We start from the raw sequence: 27900 nt of genomic DNA, 5'->3' as shown, positions 1-27900 counted from the left end.
CTAAGCAGTAGAAAGTAGAAACGAGAAACTGTCCTCAAGAAACTCACTCCCTGGTTGAAGTGAGAGATAACTTGCTAAGGACTGAATGTATGAGTTCCCCCAAAGTTCATATGTTGGAGGCTAAATCCAATGTGATAGCATTAGGAAATGAAGCCTTTGTGAGGTAATTGGTTCCGGAGGGTGGAACCCTCATGAATGAGATTGGTGTCCTTATAAGAAAATCCACAAGAGAGATGATCTCTCTTTCAAAATCCAGATCTCTCTCTCTCTTTCTCTCTCTCCCTCTATGCCCCCTCCCCCACCCTTTTCCACACCATGAAAAATAAATGGCCATCTGCAAACCAAGAAGAAAGCTTTCACCAGACACCAGTTCTGCTGGCATCTTGATCTTGGACTTCCCAGCCACCAGAACTGTGAGAAATAAGTGTTAGTTGTTTAAGCCCCCGGTCTATGGTGTTTTCTATAGCAGCCTGAGCTGAGACCCTACTGTAATTGTAGTCTTTGAGACCACACAAGCTATGATTGGGCCACCTGGCACCACAGGCAAACTGCTCTAGGAGTAAAGTTAAAGGGAAATTTTATTTTAACTATGGGACTCGGAAATTTTCCTAAAGAAGGTGATAATTGAGTGGCTATTAAAAGATAATCATGACTTTAAAATTCCAAGGATGACATACACAAAATAGTACAAATATAGATTAAGAAGGTTAGAGATATAGGGAGTATTCCCTGTTTCCTTCCCCTCCCCCCCCTTGACCCCTCAAATGGGGTCTGGAATGATGTTGGGGGGTGGTGCTCCCTAGGATTCAGGGGGAAATGAGGCTAGAGAGCTGAGTTAAAGGCACATGATACCCAGAGCATTAAATCTCAGGATGAGGCACATGAAATTTAACTTGGAGAATTAGAAACTCATTCGATAAATGAAGTAAAGGGAGTAGAATGCTCCCAATTTGGTTTTAAAAGAATAATGTAGGTAGCAGTGTAAAGGATTTCGGAATTTAAACTTTAAGCCAGAGCTTCCTGGTTGGCCAGAGCCCTGCAGTGATCTCACAGCCAGGCGGAGAGCCTGAAGCAAGCTGGGTGGCGGCGGCTCAGGGGGGTGCTCTGTGGGCAGACACAGAAAAAGGTTCAGACACAACTCAGCACACTAATTGTGGGGATGATGTACAGTCTATTGCTACACAGCTAGTAGCCAGACTCCCAAATTATTCCCTCTTACCTTTGATTTAAAATGGTTTTCTTACTCTGCCCAATCGCAGCTGGAAATGGCCTCCCAGCTCAATTGAGGAATAAAAGAAGGGCAATCAAGGTCAGAGAGAAAGAGAGAGGGAGAACATTGATGAGCCATGTAGGATGAGGTGATGAGGGTCCAGGAAGAAAGAACCACTGATGGTCAGAACAAGGATGACTCATTCAAGACTCCATTGAGGAATATGCAGAGTTGAAGGGACTAGGACAGGCCTTGTTGCCATAGCAATGCAGCCTCTTTTTCCCACCCAACTCTCTCTCTCATTTGGTACCATAGCTCCTGCAATCTGAGCATCACCCAGGTCCAGAACGTCTTCCTGAACCTCATCTGGGCCCAGTTCACTGCTTATGGACCACCATTCAAAGAAGTGGTCAGGGGTAGAGCATGAGTCAAAGAAAGAGTCCTAATATCAAAATGGTGCCTCAGAGTGAAGTAGGAGCTTTCAGATGCATTGGTTCTTTATCCTTATTAACATCTCTAAGATTTTTCTCACTTTTTACAAATGCTGAAATTGAGGCACAAGGGGCTACATTTTTTTCCCCTCTCCCCACGGTTGTGTGGCCATTGGAATTTGAACCGGGCCTGACTCAGATGTATGTTCTTCTATGAAATATTATGACATTTCCCCATATATATGGGCTTTGAATCCCACGTCTAATGCCTTTCTTTTATTCATTCACGCATCATTCAGTAAACATATATTAAGTGCCAACTAGGAAATATGTCAGGCATGTGCTAGACATTGGGGGAAATGGTGTATCCATATATACACAATTTCTGCTCTCATAGAAATTAGAGAGAGATACATTTCTGAAATAGCAAATAAACCAGAGGAAGGAAAAAACTGAGACCAGCACTCATGGAAAAGAAACACTTTTATAAAGTCCCCTTAGACTTTATAATGAACTAGAGGAAATCTCTAAGCACTTACTCCACGCCTAACCCTCTGCTAAACCCTGAGGACATAGGGAGAATGTAGTGTGTCCTCTAGGAACTTGCTGTCTAGGACAGGAAGGCGCCTGGAGACACAGCAATTCAGTGTGACGAGTGCCAGCAACACGAGGCCCGGCAGAGAAATTAGCTGTTTGGAGACACAGGTCTAAGACCAGAGAAAGGTTTTCAGAGGCTGTTACCACTGGAATGGCTTGCACAGAAGGAGTTCAAGTTCCTCAGGCACGTGTAGAAACATGCCTTCAATACGGTGCAGAGAGTCAGAGCATTGGAATGATGGATACTGAATATAAGGAGGGTCTCTGAGTTCACAGCTCTATTGCAATATCTTAGTGGAAGAGTAGTGTTATTTATTTATTTTTTATTGTGGCTTAAGGTTAATTTTTGTTGCCATAGACCAGCTTGTGTGTTTCTAAACCAGTGAGTATCGGTATCTCCTTGAATTAACAAAAAATAATGTTATGATTAAAAGAAAAAGAATTCCTATTTGGATCAGGATGAAATGTTCAAATTTGAAAACTTAATGCATGAAGAGGAGAGATTCGGCAGCATGTCCCTCACTGTCTCCTGGTGGCCAACAGGAAGTGCTAAGTCTGACTGTGCATGACAGATGTCCTCAGATTTGCAGCCAGGTCACCCAGTCACGTTGTGTGGTGAGAGTCAAGTTCAAGAACCCCTCTGTGGTTGGAAAGAGTTTGTTTTAACCAAAGAAGCTAGGGGTCGATGGCCTCTCAAATGAAACAGATAAGGCAAACAGAGGGTTCTTGTCAGAAACAAATGTTATGTCTCTCCCTCCTGAAAAGCTTACAGATAGTATCAGTCGGAGTCTACTCGGGCCTAAAAAGGAGACCCTGAGAAGTAATATTAACCAGACGCTTGGCAGATCGTTTATTTATCTCCCACTAAATTCAATAAAAAGACCCATATATAAATAAGGGAAAATAATGCAACTGTTAGTAATTTATCACTGGATAGAAAGCCATTGTTGCCCTTATCTCTTCAATGATGTTCTATTTCCAGCTGGTCATGGATTATGGGTTACGACATCCTTCCCCTGTGACAAGCGAGGTCCTACAGCTCAGACCCCATATTCCAGAGACCTCGTGGGCAGCTCAATGTTGAGGCCTGGAGTGTCTCATCCATCTTCCTTGGGAGAAAAGGACATTATTTCTAAGAAACATTTATTCTTATCATTTAGGTGCCTCTGAGGGAGGTGTGTTGTGTTTAAAGGCTCATTAAAGAGGCAGCATTATATTAATTTCCACACTTCTCAACTTCTTTTTGGCCATTTAGTAAAGGAATGTGTTCAAGTTGGCTTCAGAGAAATGAGTGAGATAGAAAAATTTGGCATCTAAGAAAATCGGAGGTCTAGGAATCAAAACGGTGGCCTATTTGTTTGATCATGGTGTTAATTTATTGGTGAAGACAATGACAATAACAGGTAGTGTTTACTGCATACTCACTGCATTCTAGACATCATTTCAACTTTAAATCATTTTACGTGAATTATTTTATTCAGTTCTTCCCAAAAACTTCCAGGTGGGTATTTTTAACTTTATTGTATCGAGGAGGAAACAAAAGCCTGAGGATGAGTACCTTGCCCACTGTCACAGAACCAGTCAGCAGTGGAGGGGAGACCTGAGTTCAGGATCTGATCCCATTGCCTTTCCTGTTAGATGAGTTTGGCAACCTAAAAAATTTCTCTGGTGGTAGTGCATGATGAGGAAGTGAGACCACAACCAATGCCTGGAACCCCGAAGAGCAAAGCAAAGCATATGAACTTCTTAGGGCTACTGGAGCCACTAACGTTTTCAAGAGTGAAGATGACATGGGGATATTTGAATTTCAGCAATCCCAGTCTCTGACAGGAAATAGGCAGGAGTGAGACTAGGGAGTCCATGAGGTAGGAAGGCCAAATCATTGGGCCACTGAGTATTTGAAGTAGGAGAGGACTAAGACTTTAAAGAAGGCAATAGCCATGAGGATGGACAAGAAGGCATATTTTAAGGATTAATTGATGAGATGTTCTGACCCCATGAATGAACTATCTATGCCACAAGGTCAAGCCCTGAGTCCCCTTTCTTAGTAGCATCTTTCATTTGTCTCTTAAAACAGTGTATTCTCAATGCTTTGTTGGAATATTTGGGTTCTTTCTCAACCTTCTGACTTTTGCAGGGAAGGAGAAAACCATGTTGAAACATAAGTATCACTAATGTAAGAGCCACCAATTTGGCTGTATTCTTGGTATCTCTGCTGGGAGCTGTCCTGCTAACCCTCTGTCCATTTGGCAACAGGGGTAGGCCCCTGGCTGAGATGGAGTGGAACACAGATGGTGGGCATTTTCAGTCTTGTGAATTGATAAAGACTATAGCAAGAAAGAGGAGCAGATACATAAAAATGAGCAAAGACAAGAGATGGAGAGAGAGTCCTAATGACATGTAAGGTTCAAGTCCCATCTTCATGGTGGCTCTTTCCCTGCCCTTGAATATCATAATATACACCAAAGCCTTATAATACAAACTTCTCCATTGCCATTTCTTCTGGTTAAAGCTGATTTTAGTTGCTTGAAACCAAAAGACTCCTAACTAAGATGATACTATGTCTAGCTTGTTCTATAGGGCCATTGAGATCTTCATAATTTCCTTTTTCCCAAATTCTCCCCCCGGGCCTCGCAAATTAACCAACTTCCTAGAAATGGAATGGGAGGAATGATATAAAGTATGGTCACTGGGGCAATATTACATCCTGGGGGCAAATTTAAAGGGAATACTCAATTATTGAGCATCTATACTCTACTCAGGCATGGTACCAGATACAAATAGTAGGTCTGAATTAATTTGATAGGCTTTAATAGAGATATTTAGAAAGCATACATGTATTTGTGCTTTTGTGGACTGATCTATGAATACCCAGACCCTCTCAATAAAATCTATGACTGCATAAGTCTAGACCATCAAAGGAAAAAGCCCTCTCACTCTCTCTTTCTCTGGGCCATACCATCATGGCTGTGCCTACTAGATGCTGCTGTCTGAACTTATGACCTTCCCCAGACCAGACAAATAGAAATCAGCACTTTCAGGGACCCCAAGGCGGCCAAGATGCAACATACCCAACCTTTAGTGGCAGTGTCTTCATCCCCCTGCCTGGAGTTCTGATATTGTAACTATTGTTTATCTCGGAACCAGAAACCCTCTTCTTACCATCCCGTTGAGTGGTGGAAGCTGTAACTAAATTTTGCTTTCATTTTTGGATATCCACCGTGTCTTTTTCTTTGTATAAAAACCTACTCAAAAGACAAAATACCTTTCAGTAATTCAACCTGCAGAACCAGCAAAGTCATCATTCTACAACAGTTCTTCCCCTCAGCACAGACAGGAAAGCAGACTGAGAACACCCAGCATCTGGTTCGATAGCGGGCCTTCGCCACAGATGTTACGTGTCTTAATGTTTCAACACTACATGATTTCACAAGACTGTGTCCCAGACCCCATGAAAATAATAAGAAAAAACAGAGTGCAATTTATCCTGACCCGGAGATGAGGACATGAGAAATGTTCATAATTCAACTGTCACTTGGGCTAAGTAGAATGACCTTGGAGTTGTTCGGGTCCCCTGAAGCATGTGCTCCGACATCTAATTGACACTTGGAACACAAAGAGTAGGACCTTGAAGAGTTGAGACATCTCCAAGACTCAGACAGCCCTCTGAGGTCCTAAGCACTTATTTCTTCTGTCCTACCATTGCAGTGGGACAGAGGAAATAATTTTTGACATCTGAAGATGGTCTCTCCATAGTAATTGTAGCTAACATCTCTTACATATGCTCTGCCACTTTATGCCCTTTATGCAGGTGATCTAGTAGTCAACAACCTTAGGGGTTCATTCAGTATTTTACTTATGATCAAACTGAAGCACAGAGAGAGTAAATAAAATTTGATCCAAGTTACTCAGGGAGCATGTGTGACTTCCATCCAAAGAGCCTAACTCTGAACCTGTGCCCTAACCACTACCTCTTGGGGATAGCAACTTCGGTTCCTGGATAAAGGAGACGAGGACAGGGAACAAATATTTGAGTACCTATTACACGCCCAACACTATATATTAGGTGCTGGCCACTTTATGTACATTATTTGGCTTAAATGTCAAAATAACCCTGTGAAGCTTTGAGGTTGAGTGACTTGCTCTTGTGGTGAAAAGAGGAGCACCCACTTAAACCCATGTCCGCCTAGCTCCAAAGCTCAGGGTCTTTGTGCTACTGAGTAATGTTTCCCTGTTGTTTTCAAATAATCCACCATCAGATGCATCCTTTAGCGGAAGGGAGAATTGGTACATTTACACAATGGAATACTATGTGGCTGCAAAAAGGAACTCTTACCATTTGCAGCGGCATAGATGAACCTGGAGAGTATTATGCTTAGTGAAATAAGCCAGTCAGAGAAAGATAAAGTATCACATGATCTCATTCATATGTGGAATCTAATGAACAAAATAGATACAGAGACACAGAAGCATGGGGCAGACTGACAAATTTTAGAAGGAAGGCAGGGGTGGGTGGGGAGCAATTAATCAGAAAATTTATATGCATATATGCACAGCCCATGGACACAGAAGGCCTGGGAGGGTGGAGGGAGTCAATAGGGAAAAAAAAACCAAAGGGGACATCCATAATACTTTCAACAATAAAGATAATTTTTTTAAAAAGAGAAAGAGTGACAAAATCCCTGACACTAACTTGAAAGGTTAGTGAAGGAATTTGAAATAATTTGAGACAGATATTTTTAACTCTGTGATACTCCTCAAAACTGCCCCTCCTCCCCAAGAGTCTTGGCCTACCTCCAACTCATGAAGATATTCTTCTATGTTTTATCCTAGAAAGTTTTAAATTTTATATTTAAGTCTCAGATCCATCTAAATTAATTTTTGTCTAAGGAGTGAGGTAGGGGGTCAAGGTTTATTGGTTTTTTTTCTATATGCTTATACTGATGTTCCTCAAAAGCAAGTGACTGGCCTGGCCAATGTTGCTCAGTGATAGAGCATCCACATAATGAAACAGGAGGTCATGGTTCCATTCCCAGTTAGGGCACATGCCTGGGTTGCGGGCTAGATCCCCAATGTGGGGCGTTGCCGGAGGCAGCCAATCAATGATTCTCTGTCATCATTGATGTTTCAATCTCCCTCTTCCTCTCCCTCCCTCTCTAAAATCAATAATAAAAGTATATTTTAAAAAAACAGCTGACTGGATATATGGGAATCTATTTCTACACATTCTTTTCTCCCATTGATCAAGCTGTCTATCCTTGCCCCAATACCACAAAGTCTAGAGGAAAATAAAGGGACCCAACATCTCATAGTAATAGGACTTCCTACTCTACAGGGCTAACATTGCCAACATTTGGGTCTATTTTGTTTTTGGACACAGGGATATGTTTTTAACAGAATTCTTATAGTACTATATATATAAATGTTTATCTTGATGTCTTTTTTTTTTAACTTAACTTGATAAGAGGCAAATTTTCCATGTCATTACATATCTTTTGAAAACATTTTTTATAGCTACATACAGTCCATCATTTCTACTTAACATAATTTACTTAACCATTTTGGCATGCATTCCATTCCCACATTTTTGCTATTTATAAATAATGTTGCAATGAACATATTTGTGCATAAATATTCATGCACATTTCTGACGTTTCCCCAAGAAGAAAAATGACTGTGTCAAAGGGCATGAACTTTGCTTAGACTCTCTATATATTCTGCCAAATTACTTTCCATATTGATTGATTAACAAGCCCCACCCCCACCACTTTATATGAATGTTTATTTTTCTGCATTCTTGCCAAAACTGAATATTACCATTTTTAAATCTTGGCTAATTTTATAGCTAATGCGGTTCTTTCTTCATATCCTAATTTCTTTTTACTTGCTTTCCAGTAAAACTGAATATTTTTGCATATGTAACTATTTGCATTTCTTCTTCTGTGTCTTGTCTTGCTTGTATCTTTAGACCAAGATGCTATTAAGAGTTGGGTGATTTGTTTTCTTAATGATTCCTATGTACAAGACCGCTTATAAATTAATTTTTAAAAACCCTCTGTCAGATAAGGAGTTTGGATATTTCTTCAGTAAGTTTTATATATACATTTATAATGTTCCTCTTCCCAGGGAGCTCATGGTGATCACAGTGGATCCTGACTGCAAATAACTATAGTGCCTACAAAGAGTAATAAGGGAATTCAGGTGAACTGTTGTGGGCATTCAGATAAGGAAGAGAACATTTCCAGCTAAGAGAAACAAAGGCTCTTGCAAAAGGGGTGGTCTTTGTAGCTGTGCCTTGATGCATGAACTATGACAGTAGATTTCAAACTTTAAGATTCATCAGAATCACTTCAAAGGTTTATCAAGAGAGAAGACTGCTCTGAGGTGGGGCCTAAAATTCTGCATTTCTAACCTACTCCCAGCCAAGTCAATGTTTCTGGCCCAGATTTTGAAAACCACTGAATGAAGTAAACTTGGGAAGAAAGTGTAAAGAATGAAAGGGAAAAGGAAATTCCAAACAAGAAAGCAGACTCATGAAAACCTGAATCTCTTATTCGGGAGTTGGCAGTTTCATTGGGTCCCGGCAAAAAAAAATCTATAGCAACTTGGGCATTTCCCCTCTTCCTATGTTATAAGAATTCATAGGGAGAGCAGTGGAATTCCTTAAACTTCTCTTTAAGTATTCTATTTTTATCCCAGATTTATATGCAACATATATCTAATTACAGAAAGAAAGAAAAGAGAAAAGAAATAAGGTGTCCCAATCTCAGTAATTTTGGTCCACATTCAAGTTTACTCTATACTAATGTTTTTAAAATCCACCTTTTTTTTTTTAGTTTTTAATTAAATTTAATTTTAAATTAACATTATTTTGAAAAGAACTAATGTAAATACACAACCAGTACTATTTACCCTAAGTTAAAAGGTACATGTAAAAATAAATACCATGAAAACAAAATCTTGATATTAAATTTTAATTAGATATTATTGCCAGTGATAGGTTCTGAGCCTGAAGTCTAATCAATCTTAGTTAAAAAGGGCCATTAGTGGAAACCAGAAAGAAGTGGAATTACCTGATAAAATACGGGATACTCAGTTAAATTTGAAGTTCAGATAGACAAGTACTTTTTTAGTATAGGTATGTCCCAGGCGCTATTTGGAACATACTACTAAAAATGTATTTATTGTTCATCTGAAATTCAGATTTGACAGGAGTAGTTTATATTTTTATTTGCTAAACTGGCAACCCTAGAAAGGGATTGACGATTTAGACCTTTTCTCCTAGACACTTTCAGAAACACTGAAATAAAACTGAAAAGGAAATAGCTGTCCTTTGATGTGTCCTGGTATCATTTAATGCCTTGTCTATGTGATGACTAAACTAAGGCAGCAAAGCAGAAAGCTCCCTCCGGGAGCAGGGCCCCTGACTGTAAAACACTGCCTTAAATCATGGAAGGGAAGCAGAATGAGAAGAGGCTTTTAGACCATAGTGGGCTCTCTGCAGCCAAGACTGGCATCTGTGCTTTTGAAGACACCAATTGATCTAACTTTTGCATACCAGGAGAGAATCTAAATCCCTGTGGGGACCATAAAGGGGGCTGCAGGCAAGGAGAAAACAGGAGATGAGTAGGCAAGTCCTCGAGCAATTAGTCCGACTAATGGGGAAAGTTTACACATAAATGGCTGGGCTTTCAAACCAGCCTTCTTTAAGAAAACCATCAAATCCCTAGATGTCAATTGAGGTTAATAAAAAATTCTAAAGTGTTTCTGCTTGCCTGCAAAATTACTCCTTTCTGGGTTAAAATTAATTCCTTGTAATCTTAATGCCCGCTAATAAAACTTTCTCATAAACGATATGCAATCTGAGAGATTCAGAAGATTATGTTCTGTTGCGCATGATGTTGTTAGGTATGATGGGGGTGCCTCTCCAATCAGACACTAAGATTGTCTCTTAGATACAGGTGTGTTTTGCCCACACAATGGGACTGAGGATAAGCACTGAATGACAGGAGTGAAGATAGCAAGACATATCCAATCTCTAAGTACCCAGAATGTTGACTCTTCCTACAGGCACTGATGGCAGTATGCATCTCCTTATCTCCTCTCCTGGATTATACCACTAGTCAGCCTTCACCTATAGCCCTGGGGAGTCTGAGCGGGTCTTACAATCAGGAACCAAATGGCGGAGTCGTGGCCACAGATTGTCAAGCAAGTACTTTTAGTTGAAGGCTGAGTGTCATTTTAATGGAACAAAATAGCTCTAATCTAAGAAATTTAAGAAGAAAAAAAAAGGCTCATGGTAACAGCAATGTACTGTGTCAGACGGTTTACATAAACCAGCATATGTACATACTGCATCATTCCCACTTTACAGGTGATAAGACTGAGGCAAGGAAGATTTTAGCGGCTTAGAGGGTGTATTGTCTCCAAATCCTACACAGCAGTAAACAGAAGAGATGGGAAAGAAAATATCTAACCTCAGGTCATCTTCACCGCCAGACTTCCTGGCCACTCTCACTCATGGTGGAGATGGAAGGATAAGTTAAAGACACCAGCTGCTTCAATTAACCCACTTGCTTTGTTCTTATGGCACCTTCACCAAGCAATCTTCTAGTTGCAATTTGGCTTCTCCTGCAACCATTCAAGGGTGAGAAATTGGTTGTGCCAACACAAACTGTTCCATCTTCAAGGCAATGATAATCCTGGGCTTGCAAAGATGAGGACTAGACCTTGAATCATGATAATTTTACCAGGATGTTGTCAATGGGTGGCTTGCAATTCAGTTTCCCCTCTCCCTCGCAAGTCTTATGAACATGCAGGAGCTCTTACTCCCACCCTCTCATTCTCTCTCCTCCTCCTCTCTCTATGCAGACCTGGAAAGCCCAGAGGATGGATTGTGAGTGAGAAAGAGCATTCTTTTGTGCCTGGCAGACCCCAGTCTACCTTTATCCTCAATGTTATTAATTTCTAAGAAGGCAGTCAATTTGAAATGGGCTTCTAAATGCTCCTTCCCCCTTCCTTTCAGACTCTGAAATATGACATCCCTGTGGGTACCAGAGGGGGGCAAAGGCCATGAATATTCTGTGTCTTCCTGAAACCTTTATCCAGAAGAGGTCAGGGACAGCTCTTTCCTTTTCAAAATTCAAGGCAAGTGTCCAAAATGTTTATTCATGTGAATTTTCTTAAGCATCAAAATCGAGACTATTTAACTAGTTAACATTTCATTGTTATTTATTTATTCCATTGCTTGGTAAGCAGTTGTTCCATTCGTTTCTAAAAGAATTGGAGTTGAATTAAGAATATTAAGGTATACCTTATATTTATGGAAGGTGGGATTCCTGGTTTTAAAATTTCTTTCTTACTTTAGCTTATTTGTATTTTCTAGGTTGTCTTCAATCACCAAGTATTATCTTATAATATTTGAAAGTATTTTCAAACATAAACAAGAATGAAAAGAAGCCCCAGGCAGCTTCTTGCATTACATTTGGGCAACTGTTGACATCCTAAGATCAAAAATTGAAACCAATATGTCTACCTAGTCCAGCGGGAGACAAGGCAGCCTTCATTCTGACCCACAGACAGGAAAGGGGAGTTTACTCTTGGCCTGAGCAGACCACTCTGAGATCAAATTGATCCCCAGCAGGCTCGGCATTGATATGGCCACTGTGTGAAGAGTAAGTGGGTCAACCTCAAGGTCAGACCAGGTGGTGACAAATAAGTGAGTTCCTCTGGGAAGATAAAACCTATACATGACCCTCTTTCCAGCCCAGGGGGTTTAGCCAGCCTCTCTGGAGGACCAGGACATTCCTACCTTGTGTCAATCATCCATCTCTCTCTCTCTCTCTCTCTCTCTCTCTCTCTCTCTCTCTCTCTCTCGTTAATGGCTGGCATTCCTGATTGGGTTTAGTGCTCATGGCTGGACTAACCTTGGGGACAGGCAGGCTAACTCACAAAAGCATCCACCTTTGGGTTGAAATAATAACAAGAACACTTTCCCCTGCTTTGTCAGGAATTTTGCCAGGAGGGCTGTGCATGCTACTTTATTAAAATCTGAGCGATGATACCTTGAGCTAATATTATAATGGCCCTTTGACAGGAGCAGAACAGTCTTGTCAGGGGCGCAGAGCCTGAGCTTGACTGAGTGGGGAGTTATTCTACCCCGGACCCCACTCGGTCACTCCTGGTCTCAAGCTTTGTGATTCTGAGGATTTCACCTCCCGTGGGTTTGAGCAGCAGCAGCTCAGCATACAAAATGGTGACATCCTTGTGCTCTTACTTCTGTTTCAGTTCTTGATTTCATTCTAGCACTTTCTTTCATTTCCTGTGTGATCTGGGGCAAGTGTCTCCGAGTTTTCCTTTCCTCAGCAACACAACCACAATCATTACCCACCTCGGAGGACTTAAAAGGGAATGGCTATGCCCAGGCCAGAAGAGGCAGCTTTGCCTCCCTTGGTTAAGAGTTCATCGCCCGGGGACAGCCTGGCCACACGGAATCCCAGCTCTGCTCCTCAGTGCAGAATAAGAATATGGAACACACAGAGTTGTTGTACATGTGAGTAAATGTGTGCCAAGGGCTGGACACAGTACCTCTTTGATCTTCCTGCATCAAGCTGTTATGATTTATTCCAAATAAAATCACCTTAACAGAATAAACAACACATATTAGATACCCAGTAATGGGTAGCGTTGTCCCTAAGCCTTTTATTTGCACAATTAGACACCATTTCAGATGATTCCACATCGATCACAATAGGGCATAGCTTCAGGAAGCCAATGCCACAGCAGCACCAGACCGGTATTTCAGTGTCTGCAGCGATCCCTCCCATCCTTCCCGGCTTCCCAGGGAAGCTCAGCAGCCCTGCAGGCAGAGGCAGCTGTGACCTGCAGCGCAGCAGTAGGAAATGCCTGTGTCACTCAGGGGAGGTGCAGCCAGGGATTCAACTGTCAGCCAAGCCTCTCAGGGAGTCACTTTCTCCCCTCCCCCTGGCCCCACCAGGGGCAAGCTCAAAGAAACTTTACACAAAAAAAACAATTTACTTAGCCAGTCATTTTCTAGATTTGCTCAGCAATTATTTTAGCTATTTGTGTTTAAATGAGACTTTTCTCCTTCCCTGCCCAGTGCCTTTCTGCTTCATAGGATAGGGAAGCCTCGGCAGCATTTTCTCTCTCTATAGCTGAATCTTCATGGGCAGAGGCTGGGGGAGTGTGCTTGGGGGGGGGGGGGGCTAGCATAGAGAGTGGCTTAGAGAAAACATAAGTTGCAGGTCCAGTTTGGGAGGCTCTCAGTTAGTGATTAAAACATAGACTGAGCAACAGAATCACCTGGGTGGCAGGCAGCTTCCTGGATACCCGGGGTTCTGGCCTAGAGTTTCTGACTCAGTAGGTTTTGGGTAGGGGCAGTTGGAGTGATGGTAAATTTTGCAAACAACGCTCTTGGGGAGCAGTGGGGGAGGGATGGACAACACATTGATTTGTGCCAATTTCCTGGTGCAAATTTCTCACCATGGCCAATTTCAGCTACTGATATGTCACTGAACAGAGTTGGGAAGAGATGTGCCCAAATGGTTCTTGTGAGCTGGTCAGAGCTGGTTCCAGGACACCACTGGGTCAAGGCCAATAAGCTGCATGTTTATTAGGTTTTCCTGGCTGGTTCTGACACAGTGGACACTGTACTAGGCTTTTTAGGAAGAGCAGAGATAGATAGAAAAGCACAATTCTTAGTCTAGAACCAAAATTAATGTAGGTTTGTTTGTTGTTGTTGTTGTTTTTTGGGGGGGCAACACTTCAGTCTACAAATATTCATGTACCAGCATCACCATTTCGGTCATATCCAGGTACATGCTGTACTATTTGTTACTTACTTTTAATCTACTCAATATTTTATCCTTTTCTTTAATAGCATTGTATAAGAGCTTTTATCAGCACTTTAAGTGCAAAACTATTACTATTTGCTATAAATAAAAAGGAAGAGAGTGAAGAAATTATAATAAAAGCCATACTGTTAAAGTCTAGTTATATAACATCTGTCTAGAGTTCTGAGCCTAAGACCTGCTTTCACTTTGTTAAGCCTTTGAGAGGCATTAAAATCCTGTTAGCACCAAATGGTGACATTCCCCTTTAGATGATTAGGATTGAAAAGTAGTTGCAAAGGGAGTAACTTCCTCTCTATGAGAAACAGTTATATAAAGCAAAGTATTAGCACAACTTAAAAATATTTCCCATACCAAATAACACTGAGCTTGAGCTCACCAAGTCTCCTAGAAAATGGAGATAATCATAGTGGTGAGCATGACAATGGTGATGATGATGGTGATGACTGTGATGGTGATAATGATGGTGATGATAGTGATGGTGATATATGATGGTGATGGTGATGATGATAGTATTGATGATGATAATGATTGTAATGACGGTGATGAGGATGGTGATAGTGGTGATGATTGTGATGGTGATAATGATGGTGATGATAATTATGGTGATGATGGTGATAATGATTATAATGATGGTGATTGTGATAATGGTGATGATGATGGTGATGTGATGGAGATGATGGTGATGATGGTTATGATGGTGATGGTGGTAATAACAGTGATAATAGTCCTAATGGTGATGATGGTGAGGGTGAGGAAAATTAGCTATCCATTATTGACCTCTTACTATATAATGTACTTTAAGCCAAGTACTTCACTTGCATCACCTCTAATTTCAGGTAAAGAAACTGAGGCTTAAAAATATTAGTCTACTTGGCCTCAGTCACATATGGATCATGGAGTCATGATTGGATCCTAAGTCAGGCAGACCCAGAGACCATATTAATAACATGTACATCCAGTTTTTGCTGTTGGTTTCCTTTCCTTTCCTCATGGCTTTGTGGAAGGATTAAGTAGTATTATGTATGCAAAGCCCCTGACCCACATCCAGCCAACATGAGATGTTGGCCTCCATATTTCATATGATGATAAGCTTGTGACATGTTCAAACTCTCCATATCCACTAGAACAGTGGTCGGCAAACTCATTAGTCAACAGAGCGGCAAGCCACGGCTCGCGAGCCACAGTTTGCCGGCCAATGCCCATAACTGATTTTTCCCTTAAAGTTATTCCCAAAGCCGAGGTCCCTTTAGCCCCCAAATAAATGAAGGCTCCTCTGCGGCCTGCCACGTGCTATATACTAAGGTCTTATCATGACCCATGTACTCCTTAATCCCTCTGATCCCCAATCTAAGGCATCACATATATGGAGAAACATTAACTTGGCTCCAGCTGATAAGATGTTGTTTTCCTTCTCATTGACTTCCTGGAGATAACACTTTTGAACTTTGGTAAGGCATTTTTTCACAGCCAGCCAGATGTAGTTCTACAAAAAGGGCTAATGAAAATCATTGGCATCAAATTCTGAAATTACAAAAGGAGATAGATCATACCTAAAGACACTTTGGGTTTTCTGCACAACTCAATTTATAATGGGAAAGCAAAATGGAAAGAGCGTGCCAAACCTCATAGACCCCCAGCCTTCAACTAAAAGTGCTGGCTAACAAGTTATGTCTCCCTCACATGAGCTGAAAACTCTTACTGTGATGAGTCGCAGCCTTGATGGGTCTGTTTCCATCTCTAAAATGGGAGAGCAAAGCATATTTTCCTGCATCTCAAATTAGTGTAATGATGGCACTAATAACAACTGTGATGTTAATAATAATCACCAGTTTTTGAAATTATTAAATGAACGGTCTGCAAAATAGCTTTAAATTTTCTAAATAATCCTATAAATGTTGATTATTAATGGCACCCATCCCAGAGGAAGCTGTTTATGGAGAGGTTGAAATGAGTGGTGGTTATTCATCCGCATGTGATCCATACAAAGGTCAGGGGCTGTAAGAGGTCTGGGCTGAAGCTGCAAGCCTTTTATATGGCCTGGCTGTGGATGTCCCTGAACATTTCTGTTGCGTTATTAAGCAAGTCACTAAGGCCACTCAGATTCAAGGGAGAGGAAATAAGATTCCACCTTTAATCTCCCCAACCACACAAGCCCAAATGTGCTTAGGAAGATGGTCACCAAATCAAAGGAGTGAAGGACATGACCCTAAAGTCCCATGAACCAGAGTCTATGTGAGTTTTAAAGTTTCTAATCGGCCTGTAAACATCTGGTCTGTTAGAAGCTGTATGAAAGGATGACTGCAAGTTTATTCAGAAAGTTTCCAGAGAATTAAATCCAAGAGATAGGAAGGCCCGAGACATCCTGGATTATTTGGATGCAGGATTCCACACCATCACAGGATTTTCTTTTTTGCCCCAAATCCTTGATTGGAGAAAAAGGGGATGGTTCCAATGACAGCCTGCCCAGTGCCCACCCACCAAGCCAGTGACAAAAAGTGGGCTCTGCAGGGGCCATTAGCAGGCAGCGCACTGGAGGTCCCGGCCACGGCATGGGCCTGGAATACAGAGCACATTTATTTATTTTTTTAAAATATATTTTATTGATTTTCTACAGAGAGGAAGTGAGAAGGATAGAGAGTTAGAAACATCGATGAGAGAGAAACATCGATCAGCTGCCTCTTGCACACCCCCCATTAGGGATGTGCCCGCAACCAAGGTACATGCCCTTGACCAGAATCGAACCTGGGACCCTTGAGTCTGATGGCCGACGCTCTATCCACTGAGCCAAACCGGTTTCGGCAATACAGAGCACATTTACATGCTGCTCTGGAATCCTTGGGAACTCAGAATTCAGAGCAAGAAAGCCACCAGAAGACATCGCCCTGTGGCTAAGCATGATGAAGCTCTGAGAGACAGCCTTAGAATGCAGTCTACACAGAGGAAATTAAACAGAGGGCGCTATGTTCAAATCCCCTTCCAGCGCCGAGCATGGCAAATTAGACACCTGGGAGTTCTCCAGGCTCTGCAGCTTCAGTGGCAAGAGGCCCAATCCCCATGCCCGAAACTTTCTGTTAACTGTACCCAAACCCTAGAAGTATCTACTGGAGCAGGAACAAGCAGCACTGGCAATATGCCCTGCCCAGGCCTCACCCTCTTTCAGCAGTGCAGGGAGGAGGAGCACTCCAGGAGTGTCAAGCTGCCCCCGCTTGGTGGGCTGGACCAGGTGCCCTCGAGGATGCGGGAGGTCTGCCCCCACCACGCCACCCTGGCAGTGAAAGGAACTGATGCTGGGTCAGCAGCCAAGCAGGAGAGAAGGGGGAGGGGGCTAACAAGCCATGCCCTAGAAACATAGTCAGATTTGAGGTGACGTGTGGGCCACAGGGAAAGCTCCAGGCCTTGGCAGAAGCAGTAGCACCACGCTGACAGGTTGAAAGACTGAGCGGTGTTGACACTTGACCTGCACACCCCGCCCTCCCTCCCTGCTCACAACAACGACCCTCTCAGGCCTGTTCCCAGGACTTCCAGAGGCTGGAAGGGAAATTAACAACATCGACAAAACCAGTCAGCAGTGTGCAGCCCCTTCTGGCATATAATGGCATCAAATGACAGAACAACGAAGCGATTTTTTTTTCTCTCTTTTTATTACCCTGAATCTGAATGTCCCCAGTGTTTTCTACCACTGATCATTGAAGGAAAAGATGAATCCAATAATTCAATGATTAAGCAAGGTTTCCTTATTATCTTAATCTTTCTCTTTTCCTTCCTTTCTTCCCTTCCGTTCTTCTCTTTCTTTCTCTTTTCCTCCATCCTTCCTCTTTTCCTGCTTTAGCTTTCATTATGGACTTCCGACGTATACCCTTAGACTTCTCATTGGCCCTTCTCAGCCATTAACGCAGCACTGTACCTAAGAATACGCACCGTGATGCTGGAACAAAGCCTGGAGGTGACCGGCTGCGTCCCACGACCCATGCCTGGTGTCCCCCTCCTGGAGCCACGGCCCGAGCCAGGTATGTGGGAAAGAAAGGATTTCTCAGGGAAGGCAAGAACCTAACAACATGCCTGGGGAGGGGGGTGGGGGGACACTTTGAAAAACCCATGATTCCAAAAAGGGAGTTTATCTCTACATAAATTAGGGGCGGTTTTGCTTGGCTTAACAAATAGGACAGAAAAGTGTAGGCTCTGGATGCATGTGGGACTATGTTCCAATCCTGTATTTGTCACTTATAAGCGTGAAGCTAAGCCAGTAACTTAACCTGTAAGATGGAACCATAGTAATTATGAGATTGAAGAGTGTTGAAATGAACTCGCATGTGGAGAAGCCCCTAACACAGGGCTTGACACAGTTGGGGCTCAATAAACACCTGTTTCCATGACAAGTAACTTACAGCTAAAGGGTACCATGGTATAGTCGACACCAGTCTACCTCTCCGAAAATGTTACATCCAGGCAGCGAGTTCCCAGTGTCTGCTCTCCCTACAACTTCATTTATCCACTCATTTAACCCTCCCTTCCTTTCTTCCTTCCTTCCTTCACTGGTCAGCATTTATGAAATGCCTACTGCATGCCAAGTCTTACTAAGAGAGGCCAGTAGAGATAGCAATAGGAACAAATGCTTGTTTTGTTCTTGGGGAATCTGGACCTTCCGAAACACCGAGAGTAGCTGAAACGTGAGTACGTTTTCCTATGACCTCATTCTTCCTTTATTATCATTGGCAGCATTTGCTATGTTTTAATCATTACCTAACGGAGTTCTATAGCGCTTTACAGCCCATAATCTACTTTCACATTTCATAAAAGCGCAGCGAGCCAGAGATGAAAGGGCCAACAAAGGGTGTATCACAAGCTCATCTTGCTTTGTTTCTGACCAGTGACCTATCCCAGGGGCTGGACAATGGGGGCACCAAGCAGAGTGTGTAGAGTCATTCTCTCTGCTGAGAGCAGGGGCGGAGCTGGTGTTTTCTGAAAAGTGCATCTGAGACTAGTTTGGACAGCAGGTTTGGGGCTCAGCAGCCTTTCCCAGCCCGGCCACTGACTCAGGCACGCAGGTGTGCACTGCACAACTGCCGTTACATAAATGACAGTGGAAGTGGAGTCCCTTGACATTGCACTGTGCACAGCTCGCACAGCCTTACATAGCAGCCGTGCCTCCCCCTATGTTACCTGGATATGAGTACAGCTTGTTGGACTCTAATAATCTATAATAATAAAAGCATAATATGCTAATTAGACCAGACAGCTGAATGACCTTCCCAACGAAGCCGGCGCTGTGAGGGCCGAGCCCCTTGCACGAATTTCGTGCATCGGGCCTCTAGTAAACTCAAAAAATGAACTTCTGAGCCACATTGCCTCTCGCCGAACAGAATCAATGTCAGACACTGCTTGGTCTCATATTTCCTTTTTCCATAAGTACAATTTTATTTGACAACTGCAGCCCGAATATATAAAGAATTAACTGGGGGTCTGCATTGTGGGATATTGCATCAGCAACATTAACATAAATATCAATGAACCTACGTCTCCACAGCTCAGATTCATCATGTGGATAGAGCTCGGGTCTGAGGGCTGGAGGAGGGGTTGAGAGAATGCCTAGAGTGTGCTTCATTCACACGGTGGGCACCTGGAGCAGAGTGGGCACAACACCCCAGCTCCCTGGGTGTCTCAGCGAAGTCCAGGCCAGGCAAGGAAAAGAAAGAAGTGTCTCTTGGGATGGAAACCTGGCCCCACCCCTTCTGAGCTGTGGAACCTGTGTGTCCTGGATTTGCTCCTCTGTAAAAGGGTTTGCATTATACTTCGGCAACGGATTGTTGTGGGGTCTCAATCTATGCATGTTTGGAACAGAGGAGACTGCACTAAATCCTAGTTTCTTCTTATTTGTCCCCTCCCAATGGCTTAGCTGGTGTGGCTCAGTGGTGTGGTTGAGTATCGACCTATGAACCAGGAGGTCATGGTTTGATCCCCAGTTAGGGCGCATGCCCCAGGTTTCGGGCTCAATCCCCAGTAGGGGAACACACAGGAGGCAGTCAATCGATGATTCTCTCTCATCATTGATGTTTCTCTCTCTCTCCCTCTCCCTTTCTCTCTGAAATCAATAAATTTTTTTTTTCCTTTTTAAAAGTTAGGGAGTAAAGTAGTTGCTTGAGTCATATTCAAAGCTGATGTCAAGTCAGCAAACATTTATTGGGGCTCTGCTGTCTTCTAATTTTTAGAATGGGGTCTGTGGATGGAAAAAGTTCTATCTGTATAGACCTGCACTTTATTAAATCATCCGGTGAAAAACCCAATTTTATCTTCTTTTCCAATTCATTGTATTCCCAATAAAAAATTAAAAAAAAAACAACTTAATTACTAGCAAATGATATGTCTAAAATAATAAAATGCAAGCTATAAGGCCAAATTTTTATTCCTATTCTTATTCCTATTAGATTCCACAGACATAAAATGACAGTGGCCAATTGGTATAAAAGTTTCTAAATGTGCAATAGTAATTTCTGTGCTTTCTTCCCCATAGACAGCAACTAGCAGTGTGCAGACAATGGGCCACATATGCAGTGAAGTGGCAGCTAATGCAAGTAGTGGGCAAGTGTGTGTTTGCTCTGTATGCCTGTGTGAATGAGTGGGCCTCGTTACTTCTGTGTGAGCCCAATGCACACTTGAATTTTTCTGTCACTTCTCGCTTTCTCTCCCAGCTTCTAAGTCTGCTTGGCAGAGACTGTATACACATCCCTGGCTAAGGATAAACTCTTAGTAAGTAGCCACAGCAAGCCATTAAATGTGTGGGTGTAACGTGGGAATTTGAGAAAATAACTCCTCCACACGCCTTCCCCTCCACCCTCTTACATTGCAGCCTTTACTCTCCATCATTGCTATGCATTGAATCCCTCAAAATGACCGAGTGCCCCGCCCATTTTACAGAGGCATACCTCGAAGATACTGCAGGTTCAGTTCCAGACCCCCACAATAAAACAATAGAAATAAAGTCAATTGTAATCTCTTTGCTGGTGGAGGGTCTTACCTTCGATTGGTAAACAAAATTGCAACATCTGTGAAGCACAATGAGGTGACTCGCAATAAAACAAGGTATGCCTGTGCCCCCAATCGCAGAAACGTATTCAGAGCAGAGTGTGACTCTGCTATTCCTAAAAGTTCAAGTTTACCATCAGGGAGGAGTTACAGTTAGGGGAGGGCTCAGAGCAAAGGTTGTCTCATGAAAACCAGACCCTTCACCCCACTCAGGAATGTCTCTTTAAAAAGGAAATCATTGTCCTCTTCTAAGATGATAAAAAAAATATATAAAGAAATAAATAAAACTACCTCTTTCTGAAAGGAAGCCAGTCACTGCTTTTAATAAACTCTTTGGCTACCAAGATGAAACAGGCAGACAACAACAACAAAGGAGATATTATTAACATAATTTTATATAATTGGATAGAGGGGTAATATTTATTTTAATATTACAGAGGAAATCTCCCACAATGCAGACCCTGGATTAATTCTTTATATCTTCGGACTGCACTTATCAAATAAAATTGTACTTATGGAAAAAGCAAACACATAAATCTCGCCCCATTGTCAGCTGGCAACTCTCCGCAAGGGCTAATTGTATTATATATCTTCTGCAGCCATGCCTCGTGGTTGCCAGGCCCAAATGCATTATTATTTATTACATGAACAAATGCAATTTTCTTCTTGGAATCTGAGTTTGGAATTCCATGAAGGCGTAAACTGTGTCCCTCCTCTGTTCAGGAGGAAAGAGTAGGACCCCAATGAGTGTAATCTGTTGTCGAATTCTCTCGTGAGGATAAAAATCTAAGTTTCCCTTGAGAGACATCAAATCAAGTCTAGACGACGTGGCCTCTGAGGGCGGTTGGCGGGGGAGGGGCGGTGGTAGGTGAAGCCCTTCTAATCCTCCTCTTTGAAATGCTCCTTCCCAGGAGGAAGACCGACTCCAGATTTGCCAGAACCTGAACCAGCATTTGACTTAGTCCTGTTTGTTGGGGATCAGGGTCACTGTGCCTTTGAGTGCCTCATTATGTCTATGCTCCCTCTCGTTATACTCGGGCTCTCCCTTTCCTCTCCTTCGTCTCTGTAGGACAGGCTCACTCCCATACTGGAGGCTGATGGATGGCCACCTTGCCCTTTCCGATTCATTTGTCAAGCAGACCCAGGACTACTCTCAGTTGCAGGATGAGCCAAGTGAGTTCTTTCCTGCTCTGGTAACATTCTCCCAGGCCTAGTGGGTGTGTTATATTGGTCCGGAACATGTGTTAAGCCTGACCATGTTAGTGTAATGGATTTCTGCATGCTCCACCTTACTCACTCGCCTGCCCTGAGATTCAGACACATATGCCAGTTATTGTAATTTGGGGTTTCTTTGTCACAATCCTTTGTATATCTATCTCCCTTAGAACATCAACAGGGAGTTGACTTGAGCAAATGAAGCAGACTTTGGTCAACCCTAGGTTCCTGCCAAAGGGACATTTAACAACAATAAAAACACTAGATACATAAGCACTACAAAACTAGCAATAAAAACACTAACAACAGAGTTACTCCTCTGCTCTCGTTCAGCTAAGTGCAATTGGAACAGCTGTCATGCACTAGACACTGGGTTGGGGAGTTTTCACAGACTGTATCCTGTAACCAACACAGCCGCTGTGGTGCATGACCTTCACCCAATTTTCTTCAGTATGGGGAAAACAAGACTCAAAAAGTTTGACCGCTACTCCTCCTGCTAACCTTGAAATCTGACTTCCCAATTCCATTCCCCAGAGTCTTTCCATTTCCTTGAAAGCGAGGCCCTGGGTAAGACAGACAGTGAATCTAGACCCCTGTGGGTGTTTAAAAAAATTTAAATAAATTGTTTAATTCATTCCTCCACCAAATCAAGAACTGGAAGAAAACCGAAGAAATAAGTAAACACAATCCTGCTCAGAATGCTATCCACTAAGTAGGAATTCTACAATGGAGCATTCTGCGGGAAGGGGATCATTCCCTGCCTTTCCTTCATTAACCCAATTAAAATCTCATCAACACAGAAGGAAATCAAAGGCAGAGTCAGAAAGAGATTGTGGCTATGCCTCCAGGATGAAAAGCCAGATGGTCAGGTCTCTCCACCAACCTGTCTGTCCATTCTTAACTATAAGTCCCATTGGCCACACTTCTCAGATGTGTAAGCTATCTTTACTTCTAGCAAAATGTCATCCCCACCCCTGAAGTTAGGCACATCTATGGAAAACAGATTAATAACCAGATTGAAATGTATCTTCAACGCCTGGCAAAGGAGGAAGTGGTTGTGTTTTTTTGTTTGTTTGTTTTGTTTCTAGTAGGCAATGGAGGTCCAACTCATGGTTTGGGACAAAGGTACAGGAAAATGAAATGAAAACATTTTTCTGTTGGTTTACCAGAGTCTAATCCCTGGACATAGCACATCCATGAGAAGCATCGACACAATATTGGGGCAATTCACAGATCATTTCTGCACAGTTTTAGAGGACATTGGGAGAAACAACAAACAAAGGAAAATTATTGATTACATAAGTCAAGTAGGACATAGGACTCCTTACCAAACCTAAAGTGATATAACCTCCAAGGATCCAGGGGCCACAAAATTCAGAGAACTTCTCAGATAAGACATGACTCATTTCCACAAACCTGGAAAGTACCTTGGACCTTGCTCCCTTCCATTCATAAAAATGCTGCTATCAGTGAATAAGCTCACCGCCCAAAGCAATTGTAAATTCTTTGGCTCTTTAAGCTAAATCATTGTTTAACTCACCTCTCCCCCTTGAACCCTGGGAAATATTAACATGTTTTCCCAGGTCCAGGGAGGTACATAGGTGTCCCTGACCCTCCCGAGATGAGGACAATGGGAACTCCCATTTATTTGCCAATAACATTTGCTGCATTGATGATGTGCAAAGAGAAATGGTCAGAATTCTATGTAGAGAATCAAGACAGGCTCCGTTATTTGTGGGACCCAGTGCAAAACCAACATGTGGACACTCTTATTCAAAGATTATTCAGAGTTTTGAAGATGGCAACAGCAGAGCATTCAACCAAGTGGGAGTCCTTCTGAGTATGGGGACCTGGACAACTGCTCAGGTCACAGACCCACGTAGCTGGCCCTGCTGAGAACTAACAATCAGCCATTGTCACAGATTCTGAGAATAATCTGAAGAGTGGACATATCGAGAAAATGTATGTTCTTTATGATCAGCTGGTTTTGGGGGGCCTTCCCTGCCATGAAAGAGCCACTATAATGGCCTTTATCCCTCTGAACTTAGAAGCAATCTAAAGCAGGTCTCCATAGACCCCACATCTTGACCCTGAGGGGTTGGGGGGGCGGATTTCCTCTTTGAGATTTTAGGAAGAAAAGAGTGATGAGTGTAAGGTAACTGATACAACAAAAGGAAGAGAGCATATCACTGAGGCTTAGAAGAAACTGACCTGACCTCCCCACCCAGCAGGTGAGCAGGCAGGGAATGGGCAGGAAGAACTAAACCATTGCACTCCGATACCAGGGAGATGCAAGAGAGAGGAGCAGTACAAAGAGAATGGTTTTTTAAAAGAGGACAAGACACAGAATTTTAAAATTCTAGGAGAGCCACAAATCACTCCAACGTTCTACCCTCAGCTTAGACGCAGTGCAATTTAACCAGTGCAGAGGTCTATAGCAGGGACCATACTCTTAAGGGGGAAAAAAGATGAGAGATCTTCTAAACTGAGACCCTTAAATCTGTTTTCCCCCTGTGATTTAAAAAAGACAACCATGTTTTTGTTTACTTTAGTGGCAGATGGACGCCAGGGCTTACGAATCAAGCGCTTTAACCTACCCACACATTTACTGTGTATAGTTTACATAACTGATTGGTAGCCTTTAATAAACCTGGTCATTATAAAGAGAATTCAATAACTATCTGAATCCTTAGCATCCTAACAACCAGAACCAGAATATACAGATATGGACACATCAGCGATTAAAAAAGGAATACCCAGAACATACAAGACACAAAGATTAAGGAGAAATATTAAAATATTAGGGGAACAAAAACTAGGGGACCAAAACAAGTCAACCAATAATTGAGTCAAAACCCATCTTCTTTCTTTAGGGGCCAGGAAAAATAATGGCAATATTTTTCCAGTGGGTTTTTCTCAACTATCCCCTTAACCATGGCTCTAAACACAGATGTGCTGAGTTATTACTGTCTCTTCTCCCAAGAGGGACATTGAACTAAGATACCGTCCATTCACTTTCAAGCAGACCCTGAATATGATCGCCTCGGCATTTGTTTGGGAAAAACATCTCACCCCTCAATATTGAAAGGGTTTGGGGGTAGAGGCTGTATTCCAGGAACTTCCCCTCAAAAAAAAAATAATGTATACTTTGACATTTAACCAAATTAACAAACATTAACTGCACACAAAAGCCACTTTGCTGAATGAGCCATTTAACCCTATGGAACAATCCACCCGAGAGCTATGGGAGGAGAAGCAGCGTTGGCAATTCTCAAACATTAAGATACTTAGCTGTCTACACCCTGGCTCCTTCGCGGTCAGAGAAAGCTATGTTGCAGAAAAAGAACGTGAGTCCAAATTAGCAATTTGGCAGCATTCTTCAAAAAGAAAAATGTAACCTCAGGACTTTCCCAGCGCTCTCAGTTCCGTCTGCCAGGATGTGTCGATGGAGTACAGCCTTGTCTGTACCCAGGGCAAGGAGGTCGCTCCCCACAGCACCCCTTTCCTTGGCATATGTGTAAAAATTAAGAAACTTTTTCTCCATCTTCAATTTTTTTTGGGGGGTGGGGGGCACATCTCTCTCTGGCTAATTGCTGATTTTCTCTTAGCCCAAGGCTATGACACTTTCTGTCACATCACTTTTCTCGCCAGCAGCTTCTCATCACAAAAATCATCTCTCCGTACTGTCTTCTCCAAGATGTGAGGGAATCGAAGAAATCCATGTCTACATCCTGCCCCCATGAGAGTATAATTCTTGGAAACCGGTGACCTACAACCACAGCTTTACTTGATTTATCTTCCCGAGGGACAGGTTTTCTGTCCCAGGAGGGCGTGAATGGGCCATGTCTGTTTTATTCATCTTCCTATTTTCAGGGCTGGATTCCTCATATAACCATATTAGTGTCTCAATAAAAGTTTAATGAATGAACAGTGAGTGGTGAGGTGCCATGACTTACTATTTATTTCTTCCAAAAGCGTCTTCTGAGGCAGAGTGGATTCTAAAGAAATCACACATGGCCACCAGGGTCAGCTTACACACAGATGGTAGCCATGCATTTTCTGCTTGTCCTGATAGCAATTTTCATTGTGGTTGTGCATACCCCAAAGTGCTGAAGTGAAATGCATGTCCACAGAATCCAGGAAACCTGTCATTGGGGTCCCCTTGTCTCACTAACAGCTTCTTCAGAGAGAATGCATCCGGCATGAACAGTCCCTCTTGTAAAACATGGAAAGGCCACTGAGTTCTGTCCTGCCCTCATTTCTTTCCTCCATTAGAAAGTTTCAAACGCTGGGCATGAAAATTCATATCTCCTGCGTTTGTTGTCAATGTCTAATTCTATATTTAATTATTTTGACTCTATATATTTTGAGCCTATTATTTTGCCCATACAGCTGCATGGCTAGTATATTACATTTCTAACGTGTTAATCCACCTAGTGTGTGGTACTTTGTTAGGGAAGCCCTAGGAAATGAATATACCATCTTAAACCACAAGTTAACAGCACACTTTACTGTGAAACACCAAAAACTTTCCCATTAAATTCGGTAACAAGGCAATAATTCCTGAAGGATAATAATAACTGAGAGTGTAACCTGCTGAACAGAAGGCCCCTTCCACTCATGCACAGGGCAACCTCTGAATCCATTTACACCGCATGCGCAGTGCCGGCTGCTCTGCAAACAAGGAGAGAGAGGGAACAATACTAGTGAGGTCTTTGATGATTGTCACTACGCTTCCTCCTATACCCACTGGTCCTGAAGGTGACAGGCATCAGCTTGAATACTTGAATCCTGCTTTTCCCACTTCTTGTTTAACCACTTAGCTTTCCTGAGCTGCCTTCCTCTAATCTATAGACAGTGATAATATTTTTGCTATAGGAAAGATCAAGTCGAAATGTGAGTGGATCAAAAAGGCACTTAGCTCAATACTTGCCACATAGTAGGTGCTCAATAAATGTTGGTTTCTTTCCTTTCTGAAATATTGACATATCATGGTGAGCCTCAGAGATGAGAATTATATTTGGTCAATTATGCTATTCATTTTCTCCCAACTGTGGTAAAATTATAGATTTAAAAATCTCTCTGTAGATCGATTTCTCTAAGTCTATTGAATTACAGAGAGGCAAATTACATACTGAACCAAGAGGGAGGAAAGAATGTGGTGGGTGGGAGGTATTTTTTTAAATTGGCCCACAAGGAAGAATCATTGAGATGTAGGTAATGTTTGATCACTATTTTCTCTCTGTTTATAAAGACAGTGATAGCCAAATGGTTCAAACTCATACACTGATGGGGCAAATTGAGATTTATGTACCAAGGGTGGTTGATTTCACAGGTTGTTTAATGCACAGACAGTTTTTAATTTAATATTTTCCCAGAGGCCTTTAAAAGTATTGGGTGCATTTTGAAAAGTCCAATAAATATTTGTCATTTTATATAGGCCCATCACTTTTGGTTTGTTTGTGGTTTTTCCCTCCCCCTCAAACACAAGTCAAGTGAAATGTTTAAGGTCTGAGCCAAGTGTCCAGGAGCTTATTAAAAATGAGTCCAAATG

The 27900-nt window shown here is 42.3% G+C and overlaps 1 long non-coding RNA gene across 3 annotated transcripts; it reads left to right on the top strand.

Annotated features, from left to right (window-relative positions):
* The first annotated feature begins 238 nt into the window (after positions 1–238).
* On the top strand, positions 239–26255 carry LOC114230894 (uncharacterized). Of its 3 annotated transcripts, XR_008554959.1 has the most exons (5): positions 239–413; positions 17941–18118; positions 18652–18778; positions 22043–22304; positions 25998–26255. It is a non-coding gene; the product is annotated as an uncharacterized LOC114230894 (long non-coding RNA). The 3 variants fall into 3 exon arrangements; XR_008554957.1 differs by lacking the exon at positions 25998–26255 and having other exon boundaries at positions 22043–23390; XR_008554958.1 differs by lacking the exon at positions 25998–26255 and having other exon boundaries at positions 18652–18782; positions 22043–23390.
* The last annotated feature ends 1645 nt before the right edge of the window (positions 26256–27900 follow it).

Source organism: Eptesicus fuscus, chromosome 21 (assembly GCF_027574615.1).
Source record: "Eptesicus fuscus isolate TK198812 chromosome 21, DD_ASM_mEF_20220401, whole genome shotgun sequence".
Taxonomy (NCBI): Eukaryota; Metazoa; Chordata; class Mammalia; order Chiroptera; family Vespertilionidae; genus Eptesicus; species Eptesicus fuscus.
This window is presented reverse-complemented; position numbering and strand designations above follow the sequence as displayed.